The sequence below is a fragment of the Mauremys mutica genome, chromosome 3, assembly GCF_020497125.1.
Source record: "Mauremys mutica isolate MM-2020 ecotype Southern chromosome 3, ASM2049712v1, whole genome shotgun sequence".
In the NCBI taxonomy this organism is placed as follows: domain Eukaryota; kingdom Metazoa; phylum Chordata; order Testudines; family Geoemydidae; genus Mauremys; species Mauremys mutica.
Genome location: NC_059074.1, coordinates 195,055,765 through 195,082,211, shown reverse-complemented (window position 1 = coordinate 195,082,211; position 26,447 = coordinate 195,055,765). Strand labels below are relative to the sequence as shown.

General features: G+C 44.2%; 1 long non-coding RNA gene across 3 annotated transcripts; it reads right to left on the bottom strand.

Moving 5' to 3' along the window:
* Positions 1-467: 467 nt before the first annotated feature.
* On the bottom strand, positions 468-26,372 carry LOC123367032. Of its 3 annotated transcripts, XR_006578271.1 has the most exons (5): positions 25,989-26,372; positions 16,861-16,942; positions 6,820-6,960; positions 1,522-1,674; positions 468-678 (listed from the first exon to the last, which is right to left on the bottom strand). It is a non-coding gene; the product is annotated as an uncharacterized LOC123367032 (long non-coding RNA). The 3 variants fall into 3 exon arrangements; XR_006578269.1 differs by lacking the exons at positions 468-678; positions 1,522-1,674 and adding an exon at positions 3,313-4,162; XR_006578270.1 differs by lacking the exons at positions 468-678; positions 1,522-1,674 and adding an exon at positions 6,280-6,445.
* Positions 26,373-26,447: the final 75 nt, after the last annotated feature.

The following is a 26,447-nucleotide window of genomic DNA, read 5'->3' as shown; positions in this document are numbered from 1 at the left end:
ACTGCTATTTTTTAAGTGTTTGACTGCCAGAGCATAGCACAAAAAAGTCCATTCCATTCCTGGGAGAGTTTGAAACGAAGACATATAATTCATGACTTTCATGAGAATGTGGGGCAGAGCGATGTGAGAGCTGACAACTCCTCACCTAGAGATTGCAACAGATGTTGAACACACGTCAGGTGTGTTTACCTTTACCTGAGCTATTCATCCGATTCGTCAAGCCTGTCCAAAGGGAAACTCTGGATACCTTCACAGGTGAGTTTCCATTTATGGTCATGGAGCCACTGGCTGTGATGTTTGGCAAACAGATATAAACAGTGTGCCAACACTTCCTTCCGTGAGCAGCAACATGTAACTAAGGCATATAAACAAAACTACATGTGCATTTATTGGGAAAAGATAGCACCCTGACTCGAACATGTGTCAACAGCTTCCCAAGGCCAGGGCTTCAAAGAGCAACTCTGACTATTCAGTGTAGTGAAGTCTGATGCTTAAGCCCCAAATTCTCCATTTCAGATTATACCAAGTGGCTGCCTAAATTAGTGAGCAAAGTTGAGAATCTTGTTTGAGTGACTCCTACTAGCCAAAACCTTGTGTCCAAGATTCACAGAAGAATAAAACCAAGCATGCCATAACTAGTGGTGGATGTATGACTCTGAGATACACCTCCTTAAATACCTAAGGGGAAAAAAAACACCACATGAGTGTAAGCAATAGAATCAGCTTTTGGCTGCCAAAGGCAAATGAGAATACATCATTCACATAATGTATTCCACAGAGGACCACCTGTTCTGACAATATGGTGGCTCTGAATGGAAAAAAACCCTGGAATTAATGGATGGACAGCCTACCTGTGCAATATATACATAAACTACCTCCTTTTCAATCTGACAGAGAGATGCAAAGACCTTTTACTAGGGTTACCATATTTCATGTCCCAAAGAGAAGACACTGCCAGGGGCAGCGGGAGGGGTAACTGGGAGGGGGGTACAGTTGGAAAGTGCTGGAGGGGGCATTTGGGGGGTGCTGGATGGGAGAGGGTATTGGGGGGCACTTGAGGGTTGTGTGTGTACTGGGAGGAGGTATTTGGGGGTACTGGAGTGGTGTACTGGGAGGGAGTTTTAGGGGTGCTGGATGGGTGTGTACTGGGAGGTGGTATTTGGGGGGTGCTGGAGTGGTGTACTGGGAGTGGGGATATGGGGGTGCTGGAGTGGTGTGTGTGTACTGGGAGGGGGGTATTTGGTAGTGCTGGAGGGGATATTTGAAGGGCGGGGGGGTACATGAGGCCCTCAGTCACACTCGAGGTGGAGGGCAGTGTTGTACTCCCTGTCACGGTGGCAGGGAGGCTGCTGCAGGCCAGGGACACAGCACCAGCCCATCAGTCAGCACCTCCCTGCGGTCCTCTCCCCCTTCCCAAGGTGGGGACCTAGGGCCTGGCCGTGTCACCCCTCCCGACTGGGCTCTGAGGCCCCACGACGGGGCAGGTGACCTGGCCGAGAGGCACTTGACAGCTTCACTTACCTGGCAGGCCAGATCCAGCAGCTGCAGACACAGGGAAGGGGCCAATCATGGTGTGGAGACTGCTCTTTCTGAGCTGCAATGTCTGCTCGGCAACGAAAAATCCCGGACAATTCCTCTTATTTAAAAAATCTGCCTGGACGGAGAGAGGAGAACCTAAAAAGAGGTCAGGTCGGGGAAAACCCAGACAGATGGTAATCCTTCCTTTTACACATAAAGAATACAACCAACTCTATTAACTAGAATCTCCATATGATGTGGAAAGAACTTAAAGCATGTAGGGTTTACTTCAGAACTTCTGTTTCATTGCTTTTTGGAACAGAGGTCTCTAAGAACCTGATCCAACACCCACTGAGGTTAATGGGAATCTTTCCATTGACTTCAATGGGTGTTAAATCAGGCCCTAAATTATTAAAAAGAGGTAGACCTCAGAAGAGGCAAGGGGAAATTTTCAACCCCAAAGGTCTGGCTCATCTTTGTAAAGAAAGATAAAGCAGAATTGTATCTACAGAGACTGCATAGCTCACTTCAGACTGAGCTCAGACTGGAGAAATTTTTAACTATACCCATTTCTAACTGACCACTGTCTTTCTCCTGTCTCTGAAAGGAGGAAAAGAGAAACAGATCTCAGAATGCTAGATATTCTGGAAAGCGGTGAAAGTCGGTCCATGGCACCACTTGCAAGAACAGGTGTTTTAGCTCCTGGATGTCCCATCTAAATACCAATTGGGTAACTGAATTACAACCTCCTGTGCTAAATTCCCTGGCAGTTTATATGTAATAAGACAAAGTCAAATACACCCCTTGCATAAGTGTGGGGGGAGAGATAGCTCAGTGGTGTGAGCATTGGTTTATTAAACCCAGACTCTGGGAGTTCAATCCTTAAGGGGGCTATTTAGGGACCTGGGGCAAAAGTCTATCTGGGGATGGCCCTGCTCTGAGCAGCAGGTTGGAGTAGATGACCTTCTGAGGTCTTTTCCAACCCTGAGATTCTATGATTCCATTGAAGTTGGTGGGTTTACACAGGGGATGAATTTTGCCCACAGTCTTTCTTTTTTGTTCTGAACTGTTTTGGGTGCAGCATTCTTGGATGCTGTTTAAAGCCTGCCACCTTTTCACTCAGAAGTGGCTTAACATCAGTGATGAGTGAAGCGATCCCTGTATATAACTCTGTTTGTCTAACTCTTGGGAATGTTTAGCTAAAAAGTATAAATATCAGTTACTATTATTAGATGGACACCTCAGGGGTGAATGTACATCACAGGAGCAATGTGCAGGTCACATTCTCATAATAATCAACCAGCATCAACCCTGACTGGCTCTGCCATGATTCCCTGGCAAGTTACTCACAACAGCCTCTCTACTAAAAAGAAAAAGCAAAAAACCTACAGTGCCTCTGAAAAATAAAGGGGAAAGGACCACGGTTTCAGTGAAGAGTAACAGCTACTCCAATTGCTTACTCAGCCTTTAGTCTGTGCATTATTACATTGAGTGCATTTGCCACCACCCAGGGAAAAGCATGAGCATGAACTCTATTACTCAGCAGATCGGGAATGCAGGCTTTTCATTTTCTTACAGCTGTGTTCTTTATATAGACATGTTAAGCCAAATCCAGAAGTCCTGCTGTGTTCTTACTCAAGCAAATCTCTCACTGACTTCAATGAGAGCTTTGTGCAAGTAAAGACTGAGCAAAGCCTTCAGGATAAAGGCTGTGAGAGTCGTGAATACGGGTGTAATGATCACCTAATAGGGCTTGTTAAACTGAGGAACTTCAAATAGACACTACTTCCTGGTTCTAGTCTTTCCTGGGCATATGCTGCCAAGGTGATGGTGGAGGGGCAGGACAGAGCTTAGAAATTCAGTGCCTGATTCTCTTCCCACTTTGACCCATTTCATATCACTGTAACTCCATCACTGCCAGTGGAACTATTTTTGATTTATACTAGTATCTGTGAGGGGAAAAAATCAAGCCCTCAAATTCCTGCTTAGATTAGGTTTGGATTACACCATCTAAAGGCACAAAAGTGAAGATGATTGTTTTGACAGACAGACAGTTTTATTCATATTAGAAGTGCAGTTTAAAGAGAAAGCCCCCACTTTTAGGATGGGTCAGGGAAGGGCTTGATGTTGCCCTTCTGAGTTGGAGAGGTACATGGTCCCCTCTGGAGTAAAGTTATAAAGACATTTCATATAAAAATAGCCAGTTAATTTTAACCCCTGACACACAACAATCTGAACAACAGCTTGGAGATAGAATTTTCATACAGACAAACAAAATTAGTCACAAAGAGTATGCTACGCACTCCATATTTGGCTAAATGTATATACATATATCTGCATGTTTTATGTGTGTGTGTGTACACACCCACACATCTCTGACATTTGAAATGTTTTGACTTTTAATCAATACAATAGGACAAGAGTGTATGTGAGGTGAGTTAGATGTTGCCGCATAGGCATGATGAGTTGCTGAGTTCTTTGATCATGGAATAATATTTTGGTAATGATCTCCTTGGAGGCCTCTCTTCTAGCAGTCATCTCCTGGTTAAGAGTCACCTTCTTTTCCGGTAGTCAAATGATAACAGGCAGTGATAAATGCAAACAGCACCTCTGTGTGCTGGTGGTGATGTTCACTTCATAGGAACTGAAATGGTCAAATTCAAGAATAATTTATCAGCCCAAATAAACAGAAGTGCAGGAATAAAACAGGATTCAAAATCTCAGGCAAATAGAATGCATTTTCTGTGGGTAGTGCTAGCCTGTTAGGATTACAGAGACTATCTGCTCCTTTCCAGATTACATACTCACTCCCCATAGCATCACTAGGAGGAGCTTCCCCAACAACCTGCTACAATTTGCCATAGCACTTTGTAGAGCCCCATCTGTGCTAGGAGTGAGCTCTGGATCTAACACAGGTGGAACCTTCTGCCCTTTTCTTAGGATTGATATGAGGAGTTAGATGGAAGAGCAGGCAGGGACCACACCAGCTACAGGCAAACTAGGCAGCTGCCAAGGGCAGCAGGTTTTGTGGAACTGGGAGGCCATAGGGGCTAGCACCCCTGCAATGGAAATATTCTGGGGGCTGATCTATGTCTCCACCCTGCAATATTTCCTCTGTGTGAGTTGAGAGATGAGAGCGCCTAGGTTCTGCTCCTCCTCCAGCCCGAGAGCTTGAAGGGAGGGGGTGGGCAGGGAAGAGGCAGCTGGGTGGAGCTGCATCATTTTGGGGATGGAGGGAAAGTTGTTCCCACTCCAGGGCAGGAGAAGCTGCCAGTTGTGCAAAAGCAGCAGTGGGGGCAGGGAGCTGGGCAGGCAGCTGCTGTGGGTGCGGAAGCGGGGACACTATGCGGCTGCTGCCACCCTGACCAGGCCACTGCCTCAGCCTGCTGCTTGTCTCCGAGACCAACATGAGTGCCTGCCCTGCCACCCTCTGCCATTGCCCTGGGTGCTGCCTGAACTCCCTCAGCACCACACCCCCAGCCCCAAACCTCAGCCCCCCCCATCAAGGTGAGCTTCTGCCGCCCCTGGGGAAAAGCGTTTGGTTTTTTATTTTATTTTATTTTTAAGATCAACACGATGAAAGATACCCTTGGCGATTCTCTTGGGTGACAAGGCTGTTAGGAACACATGAAGAACAAAGTAAGACAGTGACCACAAACACAGCCACAGACAAGTAAGGAATCTTGTCTGTATTATAAGTTTCACTAAAGCTAAGCAGATGATGAAGGCTACAATCACAAACAAGTCCACAAAACCTGAAAGAGCCAATGCAATAGCCAACGCTGTTGTCGTACTCACATACCCAAAGAGACCCTGGCATAGAGTCTGCTGGAACAGGTTGTCATTGATAGAGGAGTGATTCCTGCTGGAGTCTTCCCACCCTATCCATCCCAGGGGACCCTTTTTATCCTGTGTCATGACCCTATCATATGCATGAGGGTTCCAATCTCCTTTTCCTTATCTGTATTTCCACAACCCCATAAACTTTCAGGTGGGCCTTGTTTTTATAGGATGTTCTCTTAATTCCCCTTATTCTCATTAGCATCTTATTAGTATTTACGTAAATATGTTCCCATGATAACCTGCCGTGAAAGCAGAAATGTCCATGATGTTACAATCAGGGGTCTTGCGGTCTCTATGGGTACACTGCAGCATATTTTCCCAAACATCACCTATTGGCACATTCTTTACAGTAATCTTGTAACTTTGCTGGCAGGGGGTTACTTCTGGGTCACCTACATATGTCAACCTCCTTAGGCCTGAGACCTAGTATGGCTAAGCTGAAATTTTACAGGTCTTAGTTGTAGGCCTTGTATTACAGTCTTACTTTACTTATATACCTAATACACACTCATCACTTCTAAATACTTGTTAACCTCTGATCCTATCTTACTTTTATCTACAGCTTAACTTTATGCATCACACATTAATTACATATGAAATAACGTATGAGTTAACCACAACAATAGACAGCACAATTAAATGATAAAATGAACTAATTGGCTACACATTGTTGGTAGGAGACACTCTGCTTTCTAGTTGCAGCAAAACTGCAGCTTTGTCTGCCTTAATATGTATTGATCTGAGAGGATGAGCTTCCAAGGGGATTGCCATGCTGTAAGCAAGCACTGCAGTATGAACAGTCAGCCGAGTCAGGAGACGTGTAAATGACGCAGGTGTCTCTGAAGTTTTATAAGGGATTTTATCCACATCTTAATGGTGAAATAACCACAGAATAGAAAAAATCTCTTCAACATGCCTTTATGCAGTGCTGCCTCTGAAGATGCTGATATGGAAAAAGACAAAAAGAGTTCACCCCTCTTTCAGCCATGGAGAGGTTATAAGTATATTCCAAGTTGCCTGAGCATAGGGGCAATGGGTTAGAACAGGTGGTACTTTTTCCTGAAGTGGTCCAATACAGGGATCTCTAAAGGATTCATAACAAAAAAATAATTTTATTTCAGTTCTAATTCAGGCCCCATCATCTCCTCTGCTGGGCAGTGCACATGGAATCAAATGAGTGTAATTTCTGCCAGACGTACTCCAAAAGGACAGCCAATGAGGCATTATCTCCCTAGTCCTCAAGCCTCCAGAAACACCCACCCACCCCGCTGAACAGCTCCCAGTAGGAGTTCCTTCTAGTTTAGGGGGCATGTCAGGTTGGAGGAGTCATCGTTCCCTGCTATTTCCATCTGATTTCTCATCAGTGCTATACAGAGAAGCATTAATTCTTTCCATGCAGGTAGCCCACAAATAACAACATGGTTCCTAAGTGAGCTGTGCTGTCAGGATGGGTTTTACCTGTGGATCTTGGGCATAACTGTGTGGGTGGAGGGCCAAGCATCTTGATTCTTCTGTGGGGGAACAAACTCCATTTGAGAAGATGAAGCACAGTGAACTTCACAAATTTTCACGAGTACATTCCCTCCTCCATGGGGCTTTCTATGGGAAGAGACAATAGGGTCCTTCACATCTAAATGGTTTTGTGGATACACTCATTCCAGCACTTCTAAAATCAAATTGCACAATTATGCAAATAGCACCAATACAATTTACATATAAATTGCTCATCAGAAGCAATTAGTACTTCATTAAATGCACAGAACTGCTGATTTGGGCATTGACCAAGCAAACAGTAAAGACCATATTGCCAAAATATATAGCAGTTGTAAATAATTCCTTAAACACATATGGAGAAATAAATACAAAGCTACTCTTTGAAAAATGTATGTGTAACACAATATGTAATACATAAGTGTATGTTCTTCAGGGCTTTTGTCACCATGCCTGTGCCTTCATCACACATAAGAAATGTGCATATTGACTGATGAACCAATAGTGTGTTATTGTAATTATCAAATAGTTATTGATTTTTAAAAATTAAATAGTTAATATAAATAAAAAACCTGATCTAATGTGGTTTCAGAGTAGCAGCCGTGTTAGTCTGTATCCGCAAAAAGAACAGGAGTACTTGTGGCACCTTAAAGACTAACAAATTTATTTTAGCATAAAAATATGGAACGCTTCACAAATTTGCATTGACTTCAATAGAATTACACCAGAGAGGATATCATGGGGCAGGGCTGCTCTGTAGCAACCCCTACTGGTCAAATGAGGCACTACAGGTATTCCCTGCCTGAGTTTCCTTCCCTGGGGTAAGGTGACCAGACAGCAAATGTGAAAAATTGGGACAGGGGGTGGGGGGCAATAGGAGCCTATATAAGAAAAAGACCCAAAAATCGGGACTGTCCCTTTAAAATCAGGACATCTGGTCACCCTACCCCGGGGTGGGTCTCATCGGTTCTCCACACATGCCAGTCTGTGCTGCAGATGTGACTTAGCCCTCTGGCCAAGTCACAAGCAAAACTTAGCTGCTTCTAGGGTAGTAAAAGTCCAGCTAAAAGTCCCAACAAACAAAAAGGTTCTTTTTCCCTTTGAGGGCTTCTCTTCAGCTGTACCTCTGGGCCCTATTCCCAGGCCTTTTCTGTGCTACCTTTAAAAGTCTATATTTCTGGGATAGAGTACTCAGCCTCCAGATTCGTTCTCTTGGAGCACTGTTCTCAGCCTCCGCTGGGCTCTGTTACTTGTGTCCTTCCCTGCGCCAGTATAGAGCACACAGTCCCTAAACTCAGGGCCTTCCACAGGAGCCTGTCCGCTCCCTGTGGTTCCAGTGTGGAAACTGATCTCTCTCAGCCCTTTCATAAGGCCCACCTCTCCCTTAAGCTAACATCTGACCCTCCTTAGTCTCCTGCCCTCCTCAGAATGGGAAGCAGCTAATTAATTATGGCATGAGTGCAGCTGACTCTATTTCCCATTAAAGGGGTCAGCCGCCCTGTGACAGCTGGATTTGGCTCATCGTTTTTGTGATGCATACATGTCTTAAAAAAAAGTAGTCCCTCTTTAAATCGTATGGGCGCTGTTTTGGCTCTGCTATGGATCCAGAGCTTTGCTGGGAATGCTCAGCACTGCCTGAGTGGGGGTCCCTAGAGACTGGGGGCCAAATGAACAGCCTCATCTAAGTCAAAAGAACTGCTCTGTGATGGGGCAGCTGCCACTCACTGGTATATAAGGAGTTAAAGCAACCCTGGAGAGGCTGCGAGGGAGGCAGCCAATAAGGAAAAGGCTTGTAGTGGCAGCTAATTAGGGGAAGGTTTATTGGAGGAGCCAATCAGGGCCAGGCTGGCCCATATAAGAAGGGGCTGCTGAGCAAAGCAGAGGTAGTCACTCCTTGGAGTTTGAGGGAGGAGGATCATAGATAGAGCTGTGCTGTGCAGGGTCAGCAGAGTATGAGGAAGCTCTAGGCTGACAACTGCCAAACTGAGGCTCTGATTCAAGGGCTGAGGAGGTGCTGGGGCTGTGGGGAAGTGGCTCAGGGAAGGAGATGGCGGAGTTGGAGGAGGGGCTGTATTATATGGCGGCCAGCTATAGGGTGCCTGGGTTGGGACCCAGAGTAGTGAGCGGGTCTTTCCTCCTCCCGCCCCCTTTAGCCTCCACTTGCCACTGAGGGAAGTGGCCAGTGCATGGACTGCAATCTGCCACTGAGATGAGTGGCTAGAACATGGACTGCAGATTGCCGCTGAGGCAAGTGGTTGGACTGAGAACTGTTGATCCCGTGGAAGGGGGGAAAAACCGAGTGGGGCACAGCTGGAGGACTGTGTCCATAAGAGTATGATGTGGTCCGGGGAGCGACATGGGTCCTGGATGAGGAGACAGGAGTGATGACAGGTGAGGCACCACCTGAGGAGGGTGCACTGGCAACCCTGAGCTAATTCCCAGGATGGCCAGCAGGAGGTGCCGCGGTGGAGAGTTGAATGCCCCTGTCACAGGCTCCCAATTACAATAGTTGAGGATCTGGCCCATTATGCCTGCCCAGAGAAGAGAACAGGTGTAATGTTGCAGGGGTGCTGAGGTGAGCATGCTTAGGAGTGGTAGTTGCTACATCAGTTCTACAGATATAGCCTGTGCTGGCCTTCAGTACTGCTCTGCAGCTGCAAGTGAGTGTGTAAGGAGAACTAGGGTTGTGATCATACCCTAAAATGTTCTCTCTAGGGCCTGGAACACTGCCATAAGCACTGGCTGACTTCTTGTTCCTCCCACCAAGCACGAACAGCCAAACCTCATGCAGCAGCATGTGCTTTCTCTTCCCTCTAGTACCCAGATGGAGTCCTACAACTTAGTGCAATACTGATTAGTTAAAACAGAATTTGAAAATGTTTGGAATGCTTGGTTCAGCTGCCTCTCATCTTTTCTAGTTACCCCAGCAGCAAGTGATTCTGCCACTCCATGGGAATTGTTGATTGATCATGTACATTAAGTGTGGGGGAAGCTTTCAGCTCAGGACTTCCCCCACTGCTTCATCATTCTCAGCCCCAGAACCTCTGTTCTAGTGTCGCTTTGATTGTCCTGCTTGTTCCTTGCTCCATCTTCTTTGTTCAATCCTCTCCTCCTTCCACTGCTGCTCCATTCTCCTCATTTATTCCCAAGCCCTTCCTCTACAAATTGGGCTGATCTTGCTCCCATTTACTTGACCTAACTCAATAATATGTTACCTTTACTGCCATTTCTAGGTTAGTATGCAGTGTTGTTGTAGCTGTGTTGGTCCCAGGATATGAGAGAGACAAGGGGAGTGAGGCAATATCTTTTCTTGGACCAACTCCTGTTGGTGAGAGAAAGAGAAGCTTTGGAGCTTACGCAGAGCTCTTTTTCAGGTCAAGGAAATGTGTTCAGGTTTCTAAGTCAGGGCAGTGGTCTTTGCTAGGGATGTGACTCCACAACAGCTGGAGTAGATGGCATATTCCCAGATGAGATGTATTGATATTTACAAGGCTAAGTTACACAATGCTAACTGATGTGGGGGAAAATGTCCAGAAGCTCCTACATCAATATTAATATTCTTGTGAATCAACATCAAAGCAGAGCATTTTAGTCTCCAAAGGCAGATTATGCTTTGAAAATGTATACACTCTTAAAGTTCAGAAAATGAATGGATGATGGTGCCAGCATTACTGTGTATTGTTGAAATTCAAATAAGCTTCTAAATAGTTGAAATATCTGCAGTTTACACAGTCACTTTTAGCAATTTCAGCTCTTCCATGTCTTCAGAATGCTCATAGCACATAAAGGTCAGCTGTGAAAACTGCTGACACTTTTCTCCATTGCCTCAAAACCCAGGAAGAACTGATTGTTGCAGCCACAGAATTCTCCTTCTGTGACAAGAGAATACTCATGAACTAAGGAAAATGAATGTCTAGAAAATGTACAATGTAATGGTTGATCACCTATTTCTGTGCATGCTGATGCATTTATCTGATTGCCTGACGCAGATAAACTAAAACTATCACTACAAAGCCCAGATGTATACACTCCCCTCTATTTTTCAGTGTGGAGAGCAGCAATTTGAAGTAAATTACTCCACCAATAGGTAGGCATCCCACTGTACAAGCGAGTTTTGTCTAAGCGTCTTGCCGTCATTAGGAGTTCTCCTGACAGCAAAAGAGGATGCATGATTAGAACTGGGGCCAACCTCCTGTTAATACATATAACTCAGTATCTGTGGGTGTAATGGTTAGAAACTTATTACAAGTTATTGCTGCACATTGGCCTCTGTGCCATGAATCAGGTGTCTGGATAGGTTCATGTGGTGCCCAATCAGAAAAGGAATAGGTGTCCCGCTTGTCAGTCTGAGACTGTGGATGGATATTCATTGAGGATATTCATTGAGGATATTCATATAGCTCCTATAATTCCTCCACGTTTAGTTGCTCTGTCCTACATGTCTATAAATCCTAGTGTCAGGATAGATTGCTTCCAAAAGGCTTTTTAGCAGTGATCTTTCGTCTCTGCATCCGGGTGCTGTACCAGGCCATGTTGCTTCCTCATCGTCTGCTGATCTGTCTGTTCAGTAAGGAGGTATCTCGACCCTATTGACCACGTTTATAATGGGAGACCTGATGGGATCACAACACAATGTGATTTGGCTGCTGACTAATTTTTCTTTTTTAATGTTTAAAAGGAAAATAAACCAGTTCAAAAACTCAATATTAAATGGCTGCTGCACCTATGCAGAAAGTCTAATTTCTAGGATGTGAAGATGCCTATTAAAATAAATGTTAATGAAGATTAATGGGGTTTGTATTACTATTCAAAGCAGCTCAGTTTGAAGGAAACCATTATAATACTTATCACTTACACATGTATAGTACTTTACATCTTTAGAGTTCTATACAAACCTTAATTGTGAGGTATTTAGGTATTATCCCCAATTTACAGATAAAGAAACCAAGGCATAAAGAAGGAGAATGATGGTTGAAATTTGTTGTGTTTTGTTTAATAAGTAAAATAAGAAAACTAAAACTAAAACAGAACAATTGTCTTCCCACATTTTCAGTATTGCCAACCCCAAGTGTTCAAAAATCATCAGCCAAGCCCCATAAATTATGAGATTGGCTTAAAAATAATAAATGTTGAGTTCTCTTTTTGTCTTGTGGATTTTGAGCCTTTAGAGTAATCTCGGTTACATCTTCAAGCTTTTCTCTGCAGCCTAGAAACGTGCTGTTTTCTTAATGAAAGCTGAGATTCTCACTATCCCATCTCTCTAGGAGTTGGGGCTTTAGGAAAAACAGCAAATTATGGTGAGACTCAGGAGAAAATAGCAAGAGTTAGCAACATTGCGGTAGGTTTAGCTATACGTTTCTTGATCAACTGAACATCCACTAACCTGCATTTTGCATGTGATGCTTAACAGATGAAGTATGCACTGGGGCCAAATTCATCTGTAGTGTAACTCCTCTGAAATCAACAACTACTACCTCTTTGTGTATGTGGAAAGGGAGAATGGGTCTCTTACTTTTTTTTATCCTTTTGTGCTGGCTCCAAGATGGTTATTCCACTGGGCTGCCCCCTGGTGGTCAGCTTGAACTGACGGTTCAGTGGAGGCTCTGACAGATGATTGATATTCAGAAAGAAGCTCACAAATATTAATGCAACCCGTTTCAGTTAACTTTTCCCCATCCTGGCAAAATCAATCTGAGCCAAAATCAAGGAAGCCACAGGCCTGCAGCCCTCAATAACTTCTGGGTTCCGTATAAAATAATGGCAGGACCATAAGTATCACTGGATATTTATGGGAAATGATGACGGACTTTCAACTCGAGCGGCTGGTTTACATTTTGAAGATTATCTTTGCAATTAAAACTACTAGATTTACTTGCTTTCTAAGTGCCAACTGCAATTAACTGTGACATTTTTAAAGGATCCCCAAAACAAGGAGAACAATGCTTGGTGGCTCTGCGGGCCCAAAGGATCAGGTCATCTGATTGGAGGCTGCAGTGTTGCAGAACAAAACATTTTGACATTAGTGAAATGAAACCATTCAACATTACCGAAGCAAAACAATTAGATGGTTCTGAATTGAATTTTTTGGAACTTTCATTCCAGGAAAGTTTCAGCTTTTTGTTCCAATTAGGACAAAATTTCCTGCAGAACAAAAATTCTGGTTTTTGACCAGTCCTATTTGCAGCCTTCGCAGAGAGGCCAATGAAGGGCGATAAAGAATGATCTATCCTTCAATTAGAGGTGGTTTCTTCAAGTCAGGGTTAAGACACATGGGGGGGATGTGAGGAGAAGCTGATGTGCCACATCTATTCTATAATAATGAAAGAGAAGACTGCAGTATCCAGGGCTGTCAAGCCATCGTCTTTCATGAACACTAAATTCACACCAGAACGTTACAGGCTCCAAAGTGGGCATCAATTAAACTGCAGGATTTTTATATAAAATTGCCATTTTCTTAAGACTGACAAATGGTTGGGTTTTATGACAGCTAGGCAAGTGAATCATGATGGTTTGTCCTTGCCATTTCCAATTCCATTTTCACAGGCAGCGCCTGACAGACAGATTTTATAGTTTCAGAATTACTGGGGACAAACTTTCTAGGCCTCCAGATATCCAAATACCAACAGCTGCAAAAGATACTTTTGACTCTGGCTGGTAAGGAGACTAAGGTCTCTCCTGTCAGGTTAGGATTTAAATACAATGATCCATGAATTCAAGACCTCCAGGCTTCATTATTGTGCTTCTCTTCACCTAGGTATGAAAACACATACCTCAAAAAAGCTATAAACCTTTAACAACACAGCAGTACATGCACTTAGCAACCCAGGTCACTGGCCGCATGTTACCTTAGTCCTCCGCTGTCTTGCCTGGCAATTCATGACATATCATGTCAAAAATCAAGCTTCCAATTCTCATCTTCAAAGCTTTCATGGGATTAGGCTAAATTACATGAGGAACCATCTCACCCTCCATGCTCATGTGCTTCCACAATAGCTATATTCTACTGGAACAACTGAATTATTATCCTCAAGAACAAAACTCACATATGCAGGAATCAGAGCTTTCTCAGCAATCAGCCCACAAAATCTGGAACTCCACCCCAGAAGATATCAGGATGACCACAAAGTTCTGAGACTTTAGAGAAAATTGCACACTTTGTCTAGGTATCCTTCTAACACAAAGACCACACAACAAACAAACAAAAGTAAACAAAGTCCAGTCCCTGCTGGTCAGAGAGAAGAAAGATAGAGCAATATATCTTTATATTAATACTTTATAATTCAGCGATGCACAGAGGTTCTGTCTGTGCCATAGTATTTTCATACTGCCAGAGCTGTGGCAACCCCCTAGCAAGTCTCTAACATATTTTGAGTCCACTCACAACAGTGCCTACAACAGCATACAATAGATCAACCAACTGTTATGACGGTACATGCTCTGAGCCAGGCTAAGCAATGTTGTATCCATCATCATGTCATTCTGAACTGTTACAATGAGAGTGCAGACAGCACGTGCTAGTGCAGCAGCTGCAATGGTGCAATTAGTCCTCCTAATGCAATCCCACAATGCTCCTGTCCAGCCTTCAGTGACAGTTATGAGAGCACAGAGCACTAGTTTCATTACCTGTGAAGATTCCCCCCTCACTGCTACATGCAGCCCCAAGAAGAGCAGAGGTGGTCTTTGGCTGATCCTGATTCTGCCCTCTCCGACCCTGAGGGGCACATCTAAACAGCCAACTAGATTTTTTTCAAAATGGAAAAACAATGTTCCCAATTTAAAAAAAAATAAATCTTTATTGATGGAGTCTCCCATTGAGTTTGAAGGATGAGCTACAGTCACTTCTTGTGCATCCTGAGCTGAGACCAAAGACCAGTTTCATACCTGCAGCCCCATCCATGAGTGCCACAGGTGAAGACCATTGTAGGTGAATGTGTACTGCTTTTAGCTTTATGCCTTACATATCTATCCTTGATTGCAGCAATCTGAGAACTCTCAAAATCTCTGTCCAAGCTGGCAGAGCTGCCTCTATCAGATCTTGTCATGGGATAAGAGCTCCCGGTGTTTGAGGTCAACAGTGCAAAATCAGAGGTTGGGCTGGAGAGTGTCTTTGTAATTGCTTTATTGGTCTGAGCCTAAATGAGCTCCAGGCTGCAATTCTCCATAAAAGACAGCCTTGGGTATTCTACTGTCAGACATACAGATCTCATGACCACACCATCTCAGCTGTGGTCGCACTATAAAAGCTTCAGTAACTGTGATGTTGCAGCACTCAAGGACCTCGACGTTTGGAACCAAATCTTGCCATTTAATTTCCATTTTTCACTATAGGTGGAATTGGATCAAGTGTTTTATGTGGCACTGATAAGTAGTCCATGTTGTGTATTTGGTTGTCATGGGTTTTGTTACTATGGCAACTGAGTTAGACTATTAAGGGATAGCTCGGCCGGTTTCAACCGGCTGAGTGAGCTCTCTGTGTCTGTAAATAAAATGGAGGTTTTGGTTAGCTGTCTGCTCTCTGGCCTCAAGTGATTGCTTCCTACACCGGCTGCCCCTAGGACTTAACAGTCCAGGTATTGCAGTCATAGAGGAATGTGAAACAAATATAGACATAACTACTTTATAGAACAGACTTTGCATTTTTTAAGTAAATACTTTTAACAGTATAACCCATTTTTTTTCTTTTCTTTTAACCTTGGTATATTAAAAAAAAAAGAGAGGAAAACAAAAGGTTAGAAAACAGTACAACACTGTAGGCCTGAGTTTGAAAGTGAAGCACAGCTGAAATAAATGTCTGTCCCTTGCTATGGGCTTAATCCTGATTCATGGTTCTGATCGTGTGAGCTGTGAAACACTACCAACTCCCATTGACTTGGAGGCCCTCCGCACCTCATAGGCTCAGGCCCATACCTATGGAAGTCATGGGCATGGCATATTATCAATACATATAGTTCCTACAGTAAGTTTAAAAGATTATTGGATTTTTTTTTTTAGATTAGCACCTGTAGTTATACTAGCTAGAATTAAATTATTATAAGAACTATCAACACTTATGGCTGAGGCCATAAACTGATCACAGCTGGAGTCAGAACTGAACCAGTCATGGTACACTGCTGTGCAATTAGGTACATTATGGAGCCTTTAAGACTTTAATAGCCATTGTCAGATATGGGAAGAGATGGGCTGCTTGTCTGTTTGCTTACAACCATTTGCGTTTTCCTGTTCTTAAAAGATTTTTTCCTTCCTTGCTTCCAAACAGAATAATCTAAAATGTTTTACCCAACCTTTTGTAGAGTGTTAAATTATCCTGCTTCCTGTTCTCCTCCTCCCCCAATTTCATTATTTTCTTCCTTTCAGATCAACAGACACTTTATACGTGATTTTAGACAGCTAGCTGAAAAAACTAGAATAGCCACCAGGGGGCAAAATATAATAGCAATAAAACAGCAAATGAATCACATATTAGTGACTCCAGCTACAATAACAACATTCCTAACCTAACTGAGAATGTAATTTATCATATTTTTACAATGATTTTATATTATTTATTACATTTAGTAGATTAATTAGGATTACTTTTAAATTCATTTTATCATTTTTTTTATTCTACATATGGGCCCCAAACCTACAAAAACTTATGCATATGCTTATTTTTAAGCATGTGAGTTCAATGGGATTACTTTCATACTTGAAATTAACCACATGCTTAGGTCTTTCCAAGATCAGGGCCATAATAGTCCAAATTAATCTTTTTTTATGATTATGAGTTTGTATAGCAGGGAAACTGTGCTAGGTGCTATACAATATATAGTTAGTTCACTGAAGTCAAAAGAGTCGCAGCAGGGAAGAACTGATCTCCCATTATACTTTACTTAGAGTCAGACTATGCAGTTGAAATAACTTTAAGTACTTTAAACTAGGAGAATATTTACTAATACTATGTGCAGATTTGCAATTTTAAAAATCTGAATATATTAATTTTATTGCTACTTACATAGTGTGAATACTTACTGTTTTTTCATCAGTGTTCTTTCATGTATTACCTCTTTGACTCATTTTCCAAGGGTTGTTCTCTCTCCATCTCTCTCTCAATCTGAAAGAGAAAATAGAAGATTTTAAAGTAAAATAGCCTAGAATCCTCTCTCCCTGACTCTTTATCCTCCGCAAAACACACTTCTCCACAGAGGTTTCAGTATTCTTTCTGAACAACAAATAAATAAATAAATAACATTGTAAAACTGAAACTCTGAACAAGCATGGATTACTCAACTAAACTACAGCCTGATTACAGCATGATTACTGTAGTCACTCTTGTACTCCCAGCTGGGTGTTTGTACCCTTTCTCTTCTTCTCCTTAACCTCTAGACATATCCTGAAAACTCTTGTGCATTTTTTGTAATTTCACATTTCAATCTTCTCTCCTCCTCATCCAAATAGCATGCTTGCATCCATTTATTCTTTGACACTGGCAGCTCCAGCAGATTCTATTGCTTGTGAGGTGTATGGACCTAAATCCTGTTGTGAGCTCTGTGTGCATAGGCCTATGGGGATTCAGCTGGGCTGAGCTCTTTGCAATACTGGAGCCTAAGTATTGTGCCTAAAGTCACAAAGGGTCCAAGTGGAAAGTGGAGTCCTGGATCCTTTCCTTGAATAGATTTAGAAACACAGGAATATAAAAATTGACATACTGGACCATACCAGTAGTTCATCTAATCCAGTAACCTGTCTCTGACATTGTCCAGAACACTTTTCCCTGCACCTCCTAATTCTTGCACACCCCATCTGTGGTCTCACAGATTCACAGAATGTCCTCGTCAACCTCCTCTTGATGCTGGCCAAGATGGCCATGCATCACTCCCAGAGGAAGCTGGACAGGGGGAGTGGCTCTGGCAGACCAGGTGCCAGCTTATATCAAGGCTCCAGACCTCACTGAACACTTACAAATATATACTGGTAACTGGAAACCAGTCTTGTTTACCTGTCTGTTAGCCCTATCAAAATCAATATTAGATGTTAAGTTGATAAGAATGTGTTTAGTGTTTTATAAAATGCTTGTAGGATGCTGCATACCGTATATTTTTCTCACTCAACTATACACCATATAACAGCAGACATACGCATTGTATATACCCCTGTCAATACGACCCATCAAACAAGAAAAAAGCCTTGTGTAATGCAAATTATGGTCTTTTACAAGAAGTTGTTAAATCCTGTTCATTAAACACAAATGTGTCATCCTGCGAGATCAAGCATCAGACTTTAAGTGCATTCCTCCTCTCCCGCAGCCGCTCCATGAAGAAAGGACCTTCATGGGAACTGTTGCTGTCCGCTTGGGTTCTGTGAGAAGAAGCTATAAATATGGACACAAGGAAAATTCTCTCTCTCTGGACTGTTTGGGTTCTAACAGGGTAGAATAACCAAACAAGACAGAGGTCCCTCAAGTTACTCTGGGTAGCCCTAAAAGACTTTTAGGAAACTGGCAGATTAATCTCTAGCATGGGTGGCAAGTTTGTAGAAATTTGGGTGGTGCCCAGAACCCGCCCCCCCAACTCCACCCCCACCAAACTCCACCCGCACCTGCCTAAGGCTCTGGGAGGAGGTTTCGGGTGAGGGGGAAGTCTGGGGTGCAGGTCCTGGTCTGGGGATTAGGGTGCAGGAGGGGTGCAGGGGTGCAGGCTTTGGGATGGAGTTTGGGTGCTGGGTGCAGGCTCCAGGCTGGGGCACGGTGTGGGTGTGCAGGAGGGGGTGCAGGGTGCAGGCTTTGGGACGGAGTTTGGGTGCAGGCTCTGGGCTGGGGGTATAGGAAGGGGTGAGGGGTGCAGGTTCTGGGAGGGAGTTTGGGGGTAGGAGGGAGTGCAGGAGTGAGGGCTGTAGGGCTGAGGATGAGGGATTCATGATGCAGGAGGGGGATCAGGGCTGGGGCAGAGGATTAGGGTGTGGGGGAGATAAAGGCTCTGGCTGGTGCTGAGGGGTTCATAATGCAGGAGGGGGCTCAGGGCTAGGGCAGAGGGTTGGGGTTGGGGTGAGGGCTGTGAGGCTGAGGATGAGGGGTTCATGATGAGGGGGGGCTCAGAGCTGGAGCAGAGGATTAGGGTGTGGGAGGATGAGGGTTAGGGCTGATGATGAGGGGTCATGATGTGGGGGGGCTCAGGGCTGAGGCAGAGGATTAGGGTGCAGGGGGATGAGGGCTCTGGCTGGGGCTGAGGGGTTTGGGGTGTTGGGGAGGCTCAGGGCTAGGGCGGAAGGACAGGGTAAGGGCAGCCTGCCTTGCCATTAGTGAATGGCAGGCACTAGGACCCTGGGGCAGCAGACAGCACTTCTGCCAGGAGCCGCTCGGCAGGGGAGAGGCATGCGCTGCTTTCGTTCAGGCAGGGACACGGCGGGGAGGGGACACTCAGGAGGAGGGGTGGCAGGCAGGGGCCAGGGCCCGATCCAGGCAGGGCCGGGGGAGAGACCCAGCTCCAAATATTGCTGGAGCAGGGCCCCCAGAATATTCCTGGTGCCCGAGCACCACAAACGTATATAACCTGCCGCCTATGATCTCTAGTACCACCTGATCGGCCTCCAAGAAGATGGGAAGATGACATTGTAAAATGTTTCGGACGAACGTGGAGAAGAAAGGTAAGAATGCGAGAAGAATGGCGGACGTGTTGTGATCGGTGGAGTATTAACGACGGCTGAAGATCTACTGCACCGATCACAACACGTCCGCCATTCTTCTCGCATTCTTACCTTTCTTCTCCACGTTCGTCCGAAACATTTTACAATGTCATCTTCCCATCTTCTTGGAGGCCAATCAGGTGGTCTTTTCTGTTCTCACAGGTATCACTCAGTAATGATTGCGGTCCACCTATTGTCCGTGAACCGAGCTATGTGGCCCGCCCATCGTATCTTATTATATCTGCTTTCCACAATAATATCTTTCACACCACTGCATTCTCTAGTCATTTCATTTGGGATATGATCCAGAAGGGAAATTCCCAACTTAGCTCGTTCCATTGCCCTTTCAGCTACCGACAGCCGCTGTTCTTCTCTCTTCGTCAGTGCCCACGTTTCACTGCCATACAGCATGGTTGGCAGCACTGTTGAATTGTAGATATTTGTACGTGTGGTTTTGTCAATTTTTCCTTTGCGGATGTCCTTGATGGAATTAAACGCACACCGTTATGCCCGAATCCTTCATGAGAGTTCTCCGTTCATGTCTTGGTGCATATTAACTTCTTGGCCCAAATATATTTACTGTTCCACTTCTTCAATTTCTTCTTCTGTTACCATTATTCGGGCTTTTCGTAAGATGTCAGATTGCATGTATTTCGTTTTGCAACGGTTCATTTTCAGACCGACCTGACTGCTTTTCTTGTCGAGTCTTCGTAGCATGCTCTGCAGTTGGTTGGTGCTTTCAGCAATTAGTACGATGTCGTCCGCGAATCTGAGATGAGATAATCATTCTCCATTTATGTTAACACCACTCCTCCAACTGATCTTGTTCATAACCATTTCAAGGCAGGCGGTAAATAGTTTCAGTGAAATCGTATCTCCTTGCTTTACGCCTTTCTCAGTTGGGATACAGAGGGGAGTTTTGAGGAGAGTAATGTCTGTTGTACATCCAGTATTCACTTCCTTCAACAAACTGATGTACTGCGTGTTAATGCCCTGTTCTGCGAGCGCCTTTAATATTACATTGAACTTGACGCTATCAAAGGCCTTTTCATAGTCGACGAAAGCAATGCACAGCGGGAATTTGTATTCCCTCACTCTTTCTAGGAGCTGGCTAAGGGTAAATATATGGTCAATCATGCTGAAATTTCTTCGAAACCCCGCTTGCTCTCTCAGCTGTTGTTCATCCAGACTCTGCAAGAGTCAGTTCGTTATCACCTTTGTAAAGAGTTTATAGATATGAGAGAGCAGGCATATAGGGCAATAGTTCTTAAGATTTTCTCGATCCCCCTTCTTATACAGCAAGATGGTATTTTTCCTTCTTCGGGATATCGACTGAATCTTAAAGCGAGGGCCTTCCAGAGTTTTTCGCCTCCTGCAGAAATCATTTCTGACGTTATTCCATCTTTGCCTGGAGCTTTTCCCTTTTTCATCTGGTGTAGTGCGCTTCGGCCTTCACTGACGATTATTGGGGGGACGCGTTCTTCTGACTCTTGGAGCGTTGGGAGAGGGACGTTGATTCTTGATTTGAACAGTTCTGTATAGAAGTCCTTGCAGACCTCCTCCATTCCTGCTCTGTGAATTACTGTCTCTCCGTCCTTGTTCTTCAGTGCTGTTATGCTCAATCTATACTGCGCCAATTCCCACTTGCATGTCCTGAGGCTCTTGCATGATTCAGCTGTTTTAAGGAGCTTTTCTTTCCGGAAGTTCTCAAAGTCATCCTTCAGTTTTTGCCGTATAAGCTTGCACAGAATGGAGTACTCGAGGTTGTTATCTGAGCTCCTTTACATATTTCTCCACTTCCCTAACAAGCTTTTAGTTTCGTTCAAGATTCTTCCCTTTGCCTTCTTCATCTTTTCAATTTCAGCTGCTTTTATGCAATGTATCAGCTTGTCAGCAAAGATACTATAGTCCTCATCACACTTTTCCGCCTGGCTCCAGTCAAACCCAGAAGTCGCTTTCTTCATCAACTGTCTTCAAGCACTGTTTCCTGTTTGCCATTTGTAAAGCTTTCTTTTCCACTGCTTCATCGAAAATCAACTTCGCTCTAAACAGCCGATGGTCACTGCCGGTGTTGAAGGGCTGTACCACAGAGACGTCTTGAACGATGCACCATTTATTGACTAAAATATAGTTGATTTCATTCTTACTCTTCGCGTTTGGCGCGATCCACGTCCACCTTTTTGCAATCTTTTTGTACCAGGAGTTTGCCACGTACAGTTCTTTCGTTTCTGCCATAGTTACCAGCCTTTCTCCTCTTTCATTTCTTTCGCCGCTGCCATATCTCCCTATGAACTTTTCACCAGCTTTCCCTCACCCGACCTTAGCATTGAAATCTCCCATCGTGACAATGTAAGTGGACCTTTGCATGAGGGCTCTTTTGAGCTCTTGGTAGAATTCTTCCACTTCTTCATCCTCACTTGCACTTGTGGGAGCGTAGGCCTGGATGACCTTGAGGATAGCTTTTGACTCCATCTGAAGATGCAGCACACCAATATGTGATGATATTAGCTGGCATGATATGACTTTCAAAACCCAATCCTTACTGACGATAAATCCGACTCCTCCAACATTTCTAGTGCCATCTCCCTTTCCGAGCCTCACAGTGCTTCTATCCCTCCAAAAAAAAACAGGAGTACTTGTGGCACCTTAAAGACTAACAAATTTATTTTAGCATGAGCTTTCGTGAGCTAAAGCTCACTTCTTCGGATGCATAGAATGGAACACACAGACAGGAGATATTTATACATACAGAGAACATGAAAAGGTGGAAGTATGCATACCAACAGGCAGAGTCTAATCAATTGAGATGAGCTATCGTTAGCAGGAGGCAAAAAAACTTTTTGAAGTGATAATTAAGATGGCCCATAGAAGGTGTGAGGAGAACTTAACATAGGGAAATAGATTCAATTGGTGTAATGACCCAACCATTCCCAGTCTTTATTTAGACCACAGTTAATGGTATCTAGTTTGCATATTAATTCAAGTTCAGCAGTCTCTCTTTGGAGTCTGTTTTTGAAGTTTTTTTGTTGCAAAATTGCCACCTTCAAGTCTGTCACTGAGTGGTTAGAAAGGTTGAAGTGTTCTCCCACTGGTTTTTGAATGTTATGATTCCTGATGTCAGATTTGTGTCCATTTATTCTTTTGCGTAGAGACTGTCCGGTTTGGCCAATGTACATGGCAGAGGGGCATTGCTGGCACATGATGGCATATATCACATTGGTAGATGTGCAGGTGTACGAGCCCCTGATGGTGTGTCTGATGTGATTAGGTCCTGTGATGGTGTCACTTGAATGGATATGTGGACAGAGCTGGCATCGGGCTTTATTGCAAGGATAGGTTCCTGGGTTAGTGTTTATGTTGTATGGTGTGCGGTTGCTGGTGAGTATTTGCTTCAGGTTGGGAGGCTGTCTATAAGCGAGGACTGGCCTGTCTCCCAAGATCTGTGAGAGTGAGGGATCATCTTTAAGGATAGGTTGTAAATCTTTGATGATGCGCTGGAGAGGTTTTAGTTGGGGGCTGTAGGTGATGGCTAATGGTGTTCTGTTATTTTCTTTCTGCCAGCAATGCCCCTCTGCCATGTACATTGGCCAAACCGGACAGTCTCTACGCAAAAGAATAAATGGACACAAATCTGACATCAGGAATCATAACATTCAAAAACCAGTGGGAGAACACTTCAACCTTTCTAACCACTCAGTGACAGACTTGAAGGTGGCAATTTTGCAACAAAAAAACTTCAAAAACAGACTCCAAAGAGAGACTGCTGAACTTGAATTAATATGCAAACTAGATACCATTAACTGTGGTCTAAATAAAGACTGGGAATGGTTGGGTCATTACACCAATTGAATCTATTTCCCTATGTTAAGTTCTCCTCACACCTTCTATGGGCCATCTTAATTATCACTTCAAAAAGTTTTTTTGCCTCCTGCTAACGATAGCTCATCTCAATTGATTAGACTCTGCCTGTTGGTATGCATACTTCCACCTTTTCATGTTCTCTGTATGTATAAATATCTCCTGTCTGTGTGTTCCATTCTATGCATCCGAAGAAGTGAGCTTTAGCTCACGAAAGCTCATGCTAAAATAAATTTGTTAGTCTTTAAGGTGCCACAAGTACTCCTGTTTTTTTTTGCGGATACAGACTAACACGGCTGCTACTCTGAAATCTATCCCTCCAGTTGACTTCCAACTCCTTCTTTGGTCGGGTTTTGCAGATACCGAGTTTATCGCATCTTATTCTTTTCTTCTCCTCCATCAGATGGTTTAACGTTTCCTCTCTTGCCAGCAACCTCAAATTGTAAGTACATACAGCGAGGGTTGTCCTTTTCCATGTTGGCCTAGCACCTGACATTTTTAGCAACCTCTCATCACTCAATTTCCACTCCACCACCGAAGAATGGTTTGATGACACGCAGGGAACTAAGACCCATTTATTCGTGTTGTTTTAGCCGTTAACTTTAAGCCATCCCACTGGCTAGGCGTGCAGGCATACGTACCTCCTCAAGCTTAGCTAGCCTTCAACCTCTAAGGAGAAGGAAAAATGTTCTTTCCTCTGATAGAGCAATCCCTTCCCTTGTATTGGATAGTCCAACACCTTTGTAGCATGGTTAGACCTACCAGGGCATAGGCCCCGCTACCATAGTTGTCAGACGGCCAGGGTCACCGCTGCACCACGATGAGGCACTGAGGTAGGATTTTGCAGCATACCTTTTGAACATATATCTGTGACTCACATGTACATATATTTTTATCTGCTTTGACCTCTTAATAACTCTCATTCCTTTTTCTTAGGTAATGAACCTTTAGTTAGTTTACTATAGAATTGGCTACCAGCATTGTCTTTGGTGTGAGACCTAAGATGGAGATCAACCTGGTGAGTGACTGGTCTCTTGTGAATATTTTGTGATTTTTTCAGTGTAAGTGACCATTTATTACATAGTCCATCCAGCTTGCCTGGGTGACAAGATATACTGGCATGTCTAAGGGGACTGTCTGTGACTCCAGTATAAGACTATGGTAGTACTTCGGGAGTTCACATTTGGTTCTGAGTTGGTGAAATCTAGCTATAGAACATACCACTGCCCCCACTCATGGTTGTGAGCCACTGCAGACAGTGTGACAGGGTTACTTCTGTGAGTGTGGGGCCTATTTTGGTCCCTCATCTGATCATGTCTCTGGGCAGTATCCATTGACTCGTTAGATGCCTTTGAGGAGTAGTGGGCTCTGTCCTGTGTTCTTTGCTCAGTGTCCCCTTCTGGTTCCCTGATTTTTAACCTTTAACCTCATCCCCTTTCCTGTTTTCTCCTTCATTGTCTCATGTAGTCACTTGTGGACTGAGTTTAGTGGTTCCTCTCCCTTAGCTGAGGGAGTGAGCCTTTAATAGAGGGAGGCCTAGAACCCCTTGTCTCAGTACCCACAAATAGGACATTGGCCATAACCTGATGTTCCAGAGGAAAGTGCAAGAAACCTGACAGAAAACAACCATGGAATAGCTTACCCACAAGGAAATTTCAATCTAACTCCCAAAAGTTAGAGGTTGGGTTATACCATGAAATACGAGGGTTTATAATTCTGGATGTTCTTGTTACTTGTATCTACATCCAGTCCTTTGTGACTCCTGATAAGCTTTGGACCTCAATGGTATTTTGGGGCAGTGAGTTCCACAGGCTAATCATGAATTATGTAAACAAGTACTGTATCTTTTGTTATTGGTTTTGAATTTGCCACCCTCCAATTTCATTGTCTCCGCTTGTCCTTGCATTATGAGACAAGTAGAACAGAAGATTCCAATCTACCTTCTCCATACCAAATAAAAAAAATTTATACTTTTATCATGTCTCCTCTTTTCCACCTCCTCTCTAAGGTAAGGAATCTCCATCTTTTCAGACTCTCTTTATAAGAGTCTTTCCACGTCCCTACTCAATTTTGTTGGTCCCATCTCTGACCCCTCTCCATTACAACTACATATACATTTTTTTCTGCAAGCAGCAGCATAGATCTGGGGAAAGAGAAACATAGTACAAACTCTTCTCCCGCATAACACACTTGGCCTTAAATTTCATGATAGCAAGCCCATAGCCACAAAGTGTTAATTTTCCTTCATTTTTAATTCCTGGGGAGACCACTGGCCTATTACTGTGGCAGAGGCTGATAAGTGCCTAGAAAGGCTGAACAAGGGCCGGAGATTTGCCCTGCCTCTGCATGAGCTGGGGTGAGCCACCTGCTCTCTGCACCTCACTCCTGTGCCAGTGGGTATGTTACAGCACCAGCTCTTAGAGTCACGTGATTACAGGGGAATCTCAGATTTTATTTTTTAAAAAGATACACTCTCCCATCCTCGTGGCTGGAGTCGAGAAAAACTTGAAAAGGGGAGCATAAAGGCTAAGCCACCCAAAGGCAAATAAAATACCCCCAAATTAGTATTTGTGAAAGGCTGGTGATTTTAAAGCTGATCTTGTGATTCCTTGAAGCCTCACTGGGTTTTTCCGAATGCACGGCGCTGCCACCAGGGCCTTCGGCCTCCTGCTCTGCGAGGGGGCTAAGGGCAGGGCGACGGGCTGGGAGTGCGGGGGCAGTCACCGGCTGTGCCAGGTCCCAAGACTGTGCAGGGATGGGGCTGACTGAGGGGCCATCACCCCCCACCCCAGCTTCAGCCCCTCCCAGCTGCAGGCGCAGCCAGACTCCCCTGGGGTGGGGCTCTCCGTCTCCTTCTCTAGGGCCCAGCCTGACCCGTGAGTTCACCGTTGCCCTCTCAGGGAAAGGGCAAAGTGCCCAACTTCAGCATGGCCGCTCGGGCTTCCCTATCGCTTCATAGAGGCACGTCACAGGCAAACGGACCGCTCTGCCCTAATCTAAGATGGCTCCTACCGCTACCATAAGGAAAAAGGCCAGTTTGCCCGGGTCCAAGATGGCCGTTGAATCCTCTACCCTCTATA